Source organism: Aptenodytes patagonicus, chromosome 5, assembly GCF_965638725.1.
Source record: "Aptenodytes patagonicus chromosome 5, bAptPat1.pri.cur, whole genome shotgun sequence".
NCBI classification, from domain to species: domain Eukaryota; kingdom Metazoa; phylum Chordata; class Aves; order Sphenisciformes; family Spheniscidae; genus Aptenodytes; species Aptenodytes patagonicus.
This window is the reverse complement of record NC_134953.1, coordinates 3,100,280-3,113,090: the sequence shown is the minus strand read 5'-3', so window position 1 is coordinate 3,113,090 and position 12,811 is coordinate 3,100,280. Positions and strand designations below refer to the sequence as shown.

The 12,811-nt window shown below is 38.6% G+C and overlaps 1 protein-coding gene across 4 annotated transcripts in view; it reads left to right on the top strand.

The window, feature by feature from the left end:
* Positions 1-12,811, top strand: part of NRG3 (neuregulin 3) — a 427,079-nt gene that overhangs the window by 299,494 nt on the left and 114,774 nt on the right. The window lies entirely within an intron of this gene.

Genomic DNA, 12,811 nt, shown 5'->3' with positions numbered 1-12,811 from the left:
CCCTACTAAATTACAAATATGTTGGCTGGTGAAACTTAATAAACTCACATTAATAACTTGTGGACAAAAATGCTCGAATCTCTGGCACTTTTTAATGATGTGGGTTCTTTTAACTCACAAGCCAGAAACTAATTAAGAAGGCTTCAGGTCAAGATTTCACAGTGGAACAAAGGGGGGAGTTTTTTCCTTGTTCTAATAAAATTTTGTGTAAAACATAATATGGGGTTTTTTTATGTTAGACATGTCATTTCAGCTTCAATTAATTTTCCTGCTTATTTAGTGTAGTAAGGGTCTTGCCATATTGCCCCTGTGGAAGTCCACCTGCATTTTCTGTGGATGATAAGGTAACTGGTTTTTTTCTTTTGGGTGGCGCTGTTCCTGTTGCAGGTTTGTGCTTCTCCAAAATTAGCCCCTACAAACCTTTTCTTTTGCCACCGAACTAAGGAGAGAGCAGAGTAAACTCGGAAGGACTTTGGGCTGGAGTGGTCATTGCATGTTTTGAAGCTTTAAGCCAGTGGATTGCCAGCTGCAGTAGGTGCTGTGATGCGACGAAGGCTGCAGCTTCCTGCCTTCTGTGGGCATTAAACTTGCTAGGTTTGGTCAGTTGACACCAGCACTTTTTGCTGACTGGTAAGCTCTTGATCCGTTAGCAGGAGAGCTTTAGGTGCTAGTTTTATGCTAAATCTACATAGTGATACATATGCCACAATGTCATTACAATACATATTGTTGTGTCGTGGTTTAACCTCAGTCAGCGACTGAGCACCACACAGCCACTCGCTCACTCCCCCCACCCGGTGGGATGGGGGAGAGAATTGGAAGAGCACAAGTGAGAAAAACTTGTGGGTTGAGATAAAAACGGCTTAATAATTGAAATAAAATGATAATAATATGATAATAATAATACTACACAAAGCAAGTGATGCACAGTGCAATTGCTCACCACCCGCCGACCGATGCCCAGCCAGTCCCCGAGCAGCGGCCCCCCCGGCCAGCTTTCCCCAGTTTATGTACTGAGCGTGACGTCCCATGGTATGGAATGTCCCTCTGGCCAGTTGGGGTCAGCTGTCCTGGCTGTGCCCCCTCCCAGCTTCTTGTGCACCTCCAGCCTGCTCAGTCGGTGGAGCATGGGAAGCTGAAAAGTCCTTGCCTAGTGTAAGCATTACCTAGCAACAACTAAAACATCGGTGCGTGGTTTAGAACTTAGTTCTCATCCTAAATCCAAAACACTGTACCAGCTACTAGGAAGGAAATTAACTCTATCCCTGCTGAAACCATGACGTTGTCTGTTCAGAAAAAAATTATTCTACACAAGGCTTGTTACTAAATCTTTCTGTATAACAGGGCAACTTTAAAGATTTGGAGTTTTTCAGTTAGCAACTTCAAATATCTCCAGAAGATGGCTTGCTTGAATTTTAACACCATTCATTTTCTGGGTTCTAAATTAATATGCTAAGGAAGAGTTGTTTTGGAAAATGTTTCTCTATTTGAACTTTGCTAGGCAATTGCATTGCATGTCAAATTGTTCTTACGTATAAAATGCGATGTGTGCTGATCATATAAAATACAGTAGCAGAGGCATGTTTATTTCCTGCCATAAAGTGAGAGGGCGTCATTTGTGTAGACCATCTGTTAGTAGTTAAGGATATTTTAACTGGCACCTCCAGAGTGGCTTCAATTATTCTTTCCAAACCAGGTGTAAAAACAGGTACAGAACAAATACCTCACTGAATCACTGAGGGGTTTTGAGAGTCTGGCAGAGGCACTCTGTCTCTGTGGATAAGCATTGGCTTGATGTGGCCTTGAGCTGTTTAGGAGAGGAGTCTGTGACGAGCGTTATTCCATACAGATATTATTACTAGACAAGCATCTGAGTTCCTATGCGTATTTTAAAATTTGTCCAAAAAACTTAATTAGGAAGTTTTGCTGAAATTTGAAAAACGTTTTTGAATCTGCAGGGCTGGACTTGGAAATCTTGCATGACTTTTTCATGATAAGCAAAGGATCCGTTGTACTTCTAGCTTGGGCTTGAAACTGAGGCTTTAATTTCTCTGAGTATTTTTGGCTCTATTTTTGAATTGGGAAATACTCAATGAAATAAAGTGAAAAACATATTTGAAAGCTTTTGAAAAGAGTCCAGGGCTGTTGCTTTCGTTAAGTAGCTGGAAGCAAAAGACTTTCATGTTGGACTTGTAATATGTGTGGGGAGGAAACTGGTAAAAGCAACGTACCCGGCAAACCTGTTGCGCTACTTACTAGTGAGTTTGCACCTCTCTTCAGAATTGCCTCACTTATTGTTATAATTGCCATCTTTAACAAATGGCCACTTGAAGGTGAGGCAGGTTCCTACCGAACACCGTGATAGCATCTATAAATCTTACATATCTTAGTCCTTTCTTTATTGATTTTCAGACATCTTTTTTTCCTACCTAAGTCCAGTCCCTGAAAGATGTTTTCAAGAAGGGTTTTGAAGGGCTTTTATAAAGAATGGTAATCTTGGGCAGACATAATGTAAAGCAAAGGTCTCATTTTCATTTGTTTTTTCAAGTATTGAATGTGGCTTTCATCTGTGCCTTAGCTGCATGAGGCTTTGAATATGGTATGAAATCACTTTCCATTTATTCAAAAGCCTTCTCATAGCTGATGAATGCCATACGTATTGAAAGACTATATTCATTTATCATCCGTAGTAAATCATTTATCACATGGCATCATGGGACCATGATTTTAAAAGATTTAGCATAAGGTGAGCATGACCTTGTGCTTGTCAACATTGACTGCATGTTCTTGATTACTTTTTCCAGTCTTGTTCCAAATCCAGTTTTATTGTGAAAACTAGAAGTTAAAGTGCTCCTCCATACTCTGCTCCAGTAAAGTTTTTGGGTTTCTGTCGTTTTGTTTAGTAGTAGTCTTAATCTCAGAAGGAAGTGTTGCATCTTTGCTCCTTTCATCTTCCTTGTCCATTGGAATATGTCCAGAGCTAAACATTTGGCAATACTTCAGAAGGACTCTTAGATTTCTTCTACAGATGGGTTATTTTTGGCATGTAAATGGTGGTCAGTCTTGGCCCCTCTATTTATTTTTGATGACTGCTTCTGCCCAATTCTCTCTGTGACATGTTTGTATTTCTAGCCATGCTTTTTGCAGCAGAGTAATGCAGTCCTATCGGATTTGAATTTTTCTCCAACACAATAGACTACTGCTCTGTATTATTGAGCTAAGAATGGAGAAGGAAAGATTTCCTTTCTGTTGATGACTGAACAAACCAGATGATTGTCGTGATGTCTGCTCTCTAGTCATCCCAATGCTCTTGGGTTTGATAGTTCCTGAATACAGTCTTACCTAAAGACTGTTCTCCAGCTGAAAGGGAAACAAAGGACTTCAAAACTAGAAATTTTGTGGTTAAAATATATGATGGAAAATGAAGTATAGAGGACAAGGGAAGAAGTCATCTCTTGAAATCATGGATTTCATCCTAGCTCAATCACAAGTAAAATGTTTTGGTTTTTTTTTTCTTTGAAGCTACATAAAAAGATTTGACATACGTAATAGATGTGGTAGCAGCCCAGAGATGGAGGCTCACGTCAGTTAGGCTCCATTCAGCACTGAAGTTAAGCATCTGTCTGTTTTATATGGATTTAAATAAATACATTGATTTTGATGGGACAAGCAGCTTAAGTAGGTCTGTCTAGATTCCAGTGCCTTCTACATATGTGATTATACACCACTCAGTAGGGTTTGAAACACGACTGTATTCTACTACCTGTTGCTGACTTGTAACTGCACGCTCCTCAAATTCTCACATGCTTGCTACAATAAAAAGCTAAAGGCAAAACCTTTTTTCAATCTGATTGTTGAAACTAAATTACAGTCAATTGCTAAGTTGCCATTTCAAATTGTTATGCATAAGACTTGTATCCAGATATATGTATTATGGAAACAAAAGGCAAAAATAATTTCTTAAGGATTTCATTATCCTCAGTGGGTGAAGATAATTCTTATCCCATGAAAAGCCTAAAGCCTGTGTATTAGTGTAAAATGTTGACCTGCATGTAGATATGTCACAAGTAAATTTGATACCAAGTAATTATCAATAATACAATAAATTTATATCTTCGGATACAAAACCTAACCTGAGTTTTAAGTGAATACTGTAGTCTAGAACCACTGTGTAACAATTCTGCATGGGCTGTGTGCACTGATGAAGTATGTGAAACTTACTTCTTTTTTTTTAAGGGAACACCTTCAAATGAAAAAAAAATGGTCTGTTGTTGAGGGGAGGGAAATTATTATTAGTTCAGATGCTGCCATAGGTCTGGAGGGCTTGAGTGGCTTTACTAACACCTCTTGTTAATTTTTATTTCTTTTTCTGGCCTACCTTTTATGAAAGACAAAGAAGGAAAACTATCCAGATCAGGAGAGGAACGATAATTCAGTAGTTCCTGCATAACTTTGGATGAGGCATTTAGGTCAAACCCACATAACTCCTTTTTAAATGCTAAAAGCCTCATTTAGTTCAATGGTTCCCATAGAGGATTTAGAGAATTCAGATTTTACTAAGTATCCCCGTTTAGTTTCTCCGAGGCTAAAGGAGCCTGAACTACTGGAGTCAACAATTTAGTTGAAAGTTCTATTATCTGAATCGGGCAGTGACTCGGGTTTTTGTAGCTGTGACCTTTAATCTCTATGCCATTTGCACCAAGAGCATAATAGTACTTCCCTATTTCAGAGAGGTGCACTGACAATTTACATCCTGAAAAAATATAGTGAATTATACCAATGGTAAGTACGATTTTTAAAAAGTCTGATTCAATTTCTCTATTGATGTTAGAGTGTTTCAGCTAGCCTGGTTCTAGGGCAAATGATATAGAAAAAAACTTTTCTTACTCTTCTTTGGCTGCCTTTTCAGTATAATTTCCTTTGTGGTTACTTGCTCTACTTATCTTTAACAGCTGCAACATTTTAAAAGAAAATTGACAGAAAAGTGATTTTTTTTTTTTCTTAAAGTTGATATTGTCCATTCTGTAAGAATTGTACTCTTTCTTTACACAATAGTCATCCTTATTTCTTTAAGAAAAGAAAAAGAAAAGGCAGGTACACATCTTTATTCTATCACATAATAGATTGCAAGGTCTTCAAAAAATAAAGTATGTTCAAACCCTGATATGAAACCTTTACTGTACAGTAAGTTGCATCTCTGTTATGGAGATTATTTCAGGAAAAAAAAAATCTGAAAGAAAAAAGAAAAAGAGGAGGGGCGTGAGTGTCCTGGGTAGGTGTTCTGGCCTTTGCGTCTGAAGGGATTCATGTTTGTGTTCAAGAAATACTGTGTCTTTACCCAGCTCCTTATTGGGTCCCCAGTTTTGTTCTTTCTAATGCCGTGTGTTCATTTTAATTTAATTTAGTTGATTTTATCTATTTATATTGATTCTAGTTTAATTTTAGTTAGTAGGTTATATTTTGTGCATAGCATAGACCGTAGGGGCTAGAGCTTTATGCAAGGAGTGCATAAAGTAACGGAGCTGCACATATTGCTGCAGTCATAAATCCACGGCGTTTTAAAGACCCACCTATCTAAACATACCTTTTAATGGCTGGTTCTGTTTACACTTTTTTGCACAAAAGGTATCATTTTTGCTTCTTGGTGCTAAAAGCCTCTGGCTATTTGTGTTTGAGGTTATGAAGGGCGGTCAAAAATCCCTGTTTGCTTTGTCTGCTTTGCTTACTGATGGTGTCTGTAAGTACTGGGTAACTAGGTGGTTTGGCTAGGGAAATTGCTTTACCATAGTGATATAAAGTAGTAGAGGGTACTGGATTTTTGTGGTCGTATATGACCTAGACGATTGCATTATGGGTTTTAATAAAATTACCACAAGCAAGACCGGAAGGCTGTGTTAGATAGTGAATCCATATGGAAGATCTCACCGGTGCATTTTAAAAGTCTGATTACAAAATAGCTACAGTTTGTCATCTTTGGACAAGGAAGAAGGATAGAGCTTGCCAGCGCGAAGCGTATTTTAAAAAGCGATTCTCTATAATAGGTGGGAGTGTGATGAAGTAGATAGACTGTGTCACTCATGGAAACAATTGAGGAAAAACTGCATTTTTTCCGTCTGGTTTTAAAGTCCAGTGTTTCATTTCAGGAAGAGACTGAGCTTTATTCAATTATATATGTTGGAGTGTTAAATAGATCAAGGGAGGAATTAATGAAGGGCAGTTTCCCCTGTTGCTATGGTAGGCTTTTGTAACTGGTTTTGTATTAGGGGCTGTCACCCTTCCTCATACTCCTCGTCCCGTCTGTGCCCCCTGCTCCGCGCGCTTACTGCCAGCAGACCGCCTGCAGTGGGAGCTCCTACGGTCCAACGCCCGCGGTCACTCTCACAATTAAGAAAAGCCTTTTCCTCTAAGTTGCTGCGTGATCCTTTTATGAAACAATATTGGGAAAAGTCATATCAACTTGACAAAGTCTTTCCGTTGTGAAACTGCAGAAACAGATTTGCAAAGAGAAAAATGTCATCTCTGCCAGCACTGCTCGATATATACCTTGTCTCCTGAGCCCTGCAATTTCTGGAAAAGTCTCCAATAACCATTAGCTGATTTGCAGTTAAAATATTACTTCTGGTTAGTATTTCACTACAAACTCTGTTGGGTGTAAACAACTACCTGATAACAGTAGTAACTCTGTCCAAGGCTCAGCATGTGACTGTTTCACTCACACATGATTAGAGCTGTGTGGGAAACTTTTTCATTGCCTTCCCCCCCCCTCCAATCTATTTTGAGCTGAAATGGAATATCTCTGATTTTTTTTCAAGAGCGATACAAGAGCAGTCCTTCCTAGAGCAGATAATAATCAAGTGATCAGGATATGTCTGCGATATAGAAAACTTGGGTTCAAGTCTTTAATGCTTCATTTTCACACCAAAACCTGAATGTGAATCTCTTACTTCTCAGGTGAGCGCCTGACCAACAAACTATTGATTTTTATGAAGGGTTCGTTTTCTGTCTGGCTTTGAGCATGGTATCCACTGAGGAAAATTCTAAATTGTGATTCAGTGGTCTAATCTGTTGAATCTAGGAAGCCTGTTTTCTGCTTGTAGTGGCGTGCTGCACGTGTTAAATGACAAGGCATCCTGTCTGACCCTCACTGTTAAGATTACTTTTTTCTTCCCTTGTGAATAAAATCTTTACCTAACAACAGTCACAATAATAAATATAAATTTCCATTGATTCCAGTTAAGGTCATTCTAGTGGCAAGCAGAAAAGTCTGTATTTAGCTTACCTGCAGAGCAGAGGAATTATTTTTCATTGTTTACGGCATATTTCAGGCTAGGTTGTGGGACAACCCAATGGTCTATGCAACGTCATGGCTTGCTACTGTATATTTATTGCGTAACTGGCTCTCTAACCCAGGATAAAGCACATTGCATTCTCTGTGTGAAAATAAATACTTGATCAAAATTTTTAGACCACTGGAATATTTCTTTATCATGACCTCTGATTCCTCCCTTAGAGAATAAATAAGAGATGCAGTACGTACTCTTACTGGCATCTGATTGTCAGTACAACAGCAGTAATGGTGTCATGAGAAGATAATTTGTAAGTGATCCAGAGAAATTATGAAGTAGATAATTCTAATAAATAGCAGTTTTGAGATTGTCATTTTGTGGCTTTTACAAGTGGAAGGAAACATGCGCTGGTCTGGATACACTGCAAAAATTAACTTTCATTTTTCATAAGTACTATTCATTCCATCTTTCAAATTGGATTACTTCTGTTTATGAGGCTAGAATCAGATTATAGGTTTATATAAGTTCATCTTTTGGGCACTGCACTATTAAGACATTTCTGTTGAATGTCACACCTCACTTTTGGCCTAGGATATGCTTATTTTCCTGATGTATAGTATTACAGCTTTGTCTTCTGGCGTAGTCTGTCACTGAGGTTCCAAATGCCATTTGCAAAATTCCCATTTCAGAGGAACTCACATATCTTATGGTTGCAAAATTCTGGACTTTGTGCAGAGAATCTATTCTCTGCATGCTTCTAAACACGGTCAAAGGCAATGTGATCACCACACTTAAGGGAGAAAAAGAATTACTCCCATTTCAAACGGATGGGCAGTATCGTAGGGGAAGAGGAGAGAGATGGGGATTCACAGCATTATCGTCTTTCATAGCCTCTGCAGTCTGCTGGTGCCGCTCTCTCCCCTGCCTTCTGTACATTACCGTCTCTTGAGAACTAAAATATTTCAGTTTAATAGGGATACGGAGCTCTATATGGAAGTATTTGGGGAAAATGTAAGCTGTGATGGTAATGGCTTCTTGGCCATAAGCTTTATATGTCCTTCCCTAACTCTTCTAAGTAGGTTCTTTGTAATATCTTCCCTTTCTCCTGCTGGCTTTAGATATATTTTATTCTTCAGCTTCGCTTAACGTGCAATTTGCCCCTCGCCCCCATCCACTTTACTTTTTACTAATGTGTCCCATCTGAAATCTAGGGATTTGGAGTGCTGTGTTATTCCTACGTGTGATGCAGTCATTTATTTGAAATCTCCCTTGGCTCCATAAGGTTTGAATACGCAAGAAACAATTACAAGAAGGTGTCTGTGATCTCTTTGACTAGCATATACATGTATTAATACTATTTAATATTAAAATGCGGACAAAAGGATTGAATAAATGCTCATACTCTGCTTGCTTGTTAATACTTAAGCGCAAATATGCTCAAGTAGAAAGAAAAAACTTCTCACCAGGAATGAGAAATGTGTTTCTGCATGTGTGTTTTCACACAAAGGATGTTGTGGGTGATTCCGTAAAGTGCAATGCACGATGCAGTTTGTCTTTGGTGACCTTAAAAAACATAATCTAGAGAAAGTACATTGCCAACGAAAGATGTGAAAACGCATGATAAAATAACCTTAGTTAAATTTAGCAGATACCATTTAGGGATGTACTGTTTGCAAGCGTTTTAGCAGCTGCAGATGAGCTTTACCTGTGATTCTTTTCATACCATTTAATCAGAAGGATTTAAATCATTCCATTCATACATTTTTGTTGATATTTTTCGTCTAGAGCCTAGGCAGATACAGTTATTTTGGGGAAAATCTGAATGGAAAATAACGAATTCCATTCTCGTATTTACTTTACAAGGAGGCTGTAATTAACGCTATTTAATAGAGCCCTTCACCATGGTCTGCACTTAAACGTGCGCCCGAGCCTACTCACACAGTGCAGCTCTTCAGCACAGAAGTGATTTCTGATGCTGGGATGGAGCTTAGGCTGCCCTTTCCGTCCTTTGCTGCGGGGTCCCACACGCAGACCAGAGCTTTCGCTTCACTACGAGCGATATCTTGTCCTAGTTTGATTTTCTTTTTCTTTTTTTTTAAAGGCATATCTAATAAACATTTGCTTGTCATATAATCAAATGAGCATTTCTGAAACAGTCGGCTGCATCGAAGCGTTTCTCAAGATTTCCCTGATTACTCACAGCTTTTTCAATACATCCATAAATATGAATGTGATCATTCACGCTGCTGCATATGGCAATATCGAACGACCCCAGTTGGACTTTCCTGAACTTCTGTATGTGACACAACAGTGTTGCTTTAATAGGGTTTTTCGTGGGGGTGGTTGGGTTTTTTTTTACCTTAGAGGTGTGATGCTAATCAGCAGCATGTGTGCATGTCAGGTATTGTGGGCACAATTATGACATCTGCCCATTTAGGACGGCTGGTGCTTTAGCAAAGATTATAGGATGCCACAACATGATCAGCTTCTATTGTAATGTTATATTGTATACGTTATAACTGTCAAATGTATATTCCACAAGACTTCAATTTCACAAGACTTAATTACAGAGGTTTAAACTTCGGTGTGATATTAGCAGAGCAGTTATTGCTATTACTTGGTGTCTTACGGATTTCAGAAATCATTTGTTAATGAAACTAGGAGACTTAGTTTTTGTCTTTGCTGAAAAAGTTAACATAATTTGAAGAACAAGCTACGTATGGCCATAGTAGTTGTCTTAGTGTAAGATTACGTTGTTACATTAAAAGATTATATTTATTCTTTGATATATGAGCCACCTCTGTAATAAATTTTGAAAGTAACAAAAAAAAATTTCTCCTGTGGCATGTTCATCGAAGTGTACAGGTAAGTGAAAATGTTACTTCAGACTCATCCAGGTCAGTCAGCGAGCTGATTACTGTGTGCTCCAGTTTCACAGTGGGGCAGACAAGCAGCAGTATACGTATGATATAGTCAGGGTAAAAATAATAGTTTGATATGATAGCAAATACATTTTTAAGAGAAGAAATCCATCCCCATCATTATCTGCAGATTACACAGCATAGCTGTGGCAGCGTGCAATTCAGTCAGGTACCGGGGATGCTGCGTTCTACAAGGGAGAAGTTGTAAATATAAGTGACTCTCTGATATATTCTGTTCCAACCCATTGCTCTTACAAAGTCAGGAGAAGACAGACATGGAAACACATCTAACTTAGAGCCTTGTACTGGGGTGATACTTTACCAGTTACAGGAGTCTCCCATCAGATTGTTTTTGAGGCCACCAACTTTATCGGCATCTGCTGTATTTGCAACAGATAAAATGTAACTCGTGCAAACAACATTAAATGGAAGGTGAAAATATCCACAGCAATTTTTGCAAGATACAAAAAATATTTTCTGATGTTTGATTTGGACCATAAGACAGTTGGTAGGATTGGAATAGAGACCCCCCCAAATCTACCCTAGCAGCTAACAGTAGCAAAATTTCTCTCCTTCAATTCTGGCGTGAACAATTCATTACCTAGACTGCAATTAACTACCTGGACCATCTGGCAGGGGAATAAATGGCGCAGACGCTGTTTCTCAGCTGTCAGGTGAAGATAGTCTAAGGTTTCTGTTCCGTTACGTGAGGAATGGAGTGGTAAGGAAAGGAAGGCAGCAGAGCTTCTGGCTCAGATGTGCCCCAGAGGCCATCAGAGAGGACGGGAAGGGGCTGCTCCCGCTGCCGCGAGGGTACTTGCAGCATTGCTCTGCCTGCCTTTGGCTGACGGGTGTTCACACGTGCCGATGAGCACTCGGTACAGCTCTTCCAGGAGTTATCACTCTCTGACTCTTTATCCTCACAAGTAGCATCAAAGTTTTCAGTTGTGGAATTAGGCTACGTGATGAACGCTTCTATGACTTGCAGACCAACAGTTTAGCAGAGAGAGGTTTAACTCTGTAATAGGGTAATAGTAAGTGAGGCAGGTACAAATTTATGTCAAAAAGTTAACAGAAAATGCTAACGCAACCATGTAGGTTGTAAGCTTCGAAATGAGGTCTACCAACTCTTCTCAAGACTGCAAAGAAGAGTTTCTCTTTGATGTGAGGCAACTTCTGATACTTCATAATCAGAGGCAAAAAATGCATGCAGCAGCGTCTGAGTATATGGAGACTTTTTCAGTTTTTCTGACTAGTGGACAATTTTAATTGAATATTTTGCATTTAAGAAAAAAATTAGAACATTTTTCCTTGACTGATAACTTGTGACCACTACCATAGGATCTGAATTCAGTTTTTCCCAGTCAGTCATTTTATAGATAGACAAGTACCAGTAAGAAGCTGATCTCCAAGGCAGCACTCAGTATCCTTCACGGAGAAAGGCCAAAAGGGAGGTTTTTAAATAATACCTTTTTTTTTTTTTAATCTTCTTCTTACTGTAGATTTTTACTACTTTTGGGGGTCTGATGGCAATTCTTATAATTTACATACTTGCTCACAAATGTGCTTTCTAATCCCTGAATCAAGGCTGGTGAGATGTACTTCTCACTGAAGCATTAATTTATTAACCCAAAAGCATTTTAAAAGGCAACTTTTAGAGGAAGCCTGAGTAGAAACATTGTGAAGGAGCAGATAACTTCCCTTCTTGACATCATCACATAATTCAAGCTGCAGTTGTCAATCCTAATGAAGGTGGTGATGCTGATTTGAGCATATTGTTTATACGATATGCAAGAGCTTTGGGACATACGGAGTCCTTGTTGCTATCATTTATAATTAAAGTGTCCATCACTTTTCCCTGAAAAATTGCTTAGCAAATAAATAATTAAAGGCCTGATTCTGATACACTTAGTTGAAATGAGAGACAGAGAGACTTCTGAGAACAGTCCAAATGCAGCAAATGGAATTTCTTCAAAGTAAGGATTCAAGATAAATAATAGTATTAGATTCTCAGTCAAAGCCGCTTCATGTTTTTTAAGGCAGGAGGGTATTCTGGTTTATGTGCTTTAAAATCTAATCCCACGGACATCTAAGACTGTTCACTTACAAACCATGCCTGACATTGTCTATCATACCTAAACATGTTATCTTTTAAGCACAGTAGAAACTAGGCCTAAAATTAATGGCTGGGTAAGTGTTCCCTACTTATTCAAACAGCTAAAGATAAACAAGCTGTTAATCTGATGGCTTGTACAGTACAGAAGCTTTGTAAAGCTTTGTGTTACCTAATGAGTTTATTTTATTACAAATATGTCTATAGAGGATTTTTCTTTGATTGTTTCACTGAATTGATATCTGAAAGAAGGGTTCTGCTTAAGTGACGTTTCTTTTCATAGTTTCTGAAATAATCAAAAAGGGTTGAGGGGAATTTTTTGAAAAACAAATGATTTTACGTGCTTCCATTGTGTTTCAGTAATAACCTCGCTTCCCTAATAGTTGAAATAACTGTAAATATGCAAGTCCCTCGCGGCGTTGGCAGGGAGAATTTAAATTGATTTTGCTACCTTGAAATTAACCTTTTACTATCGCATGCATATGTTTGTC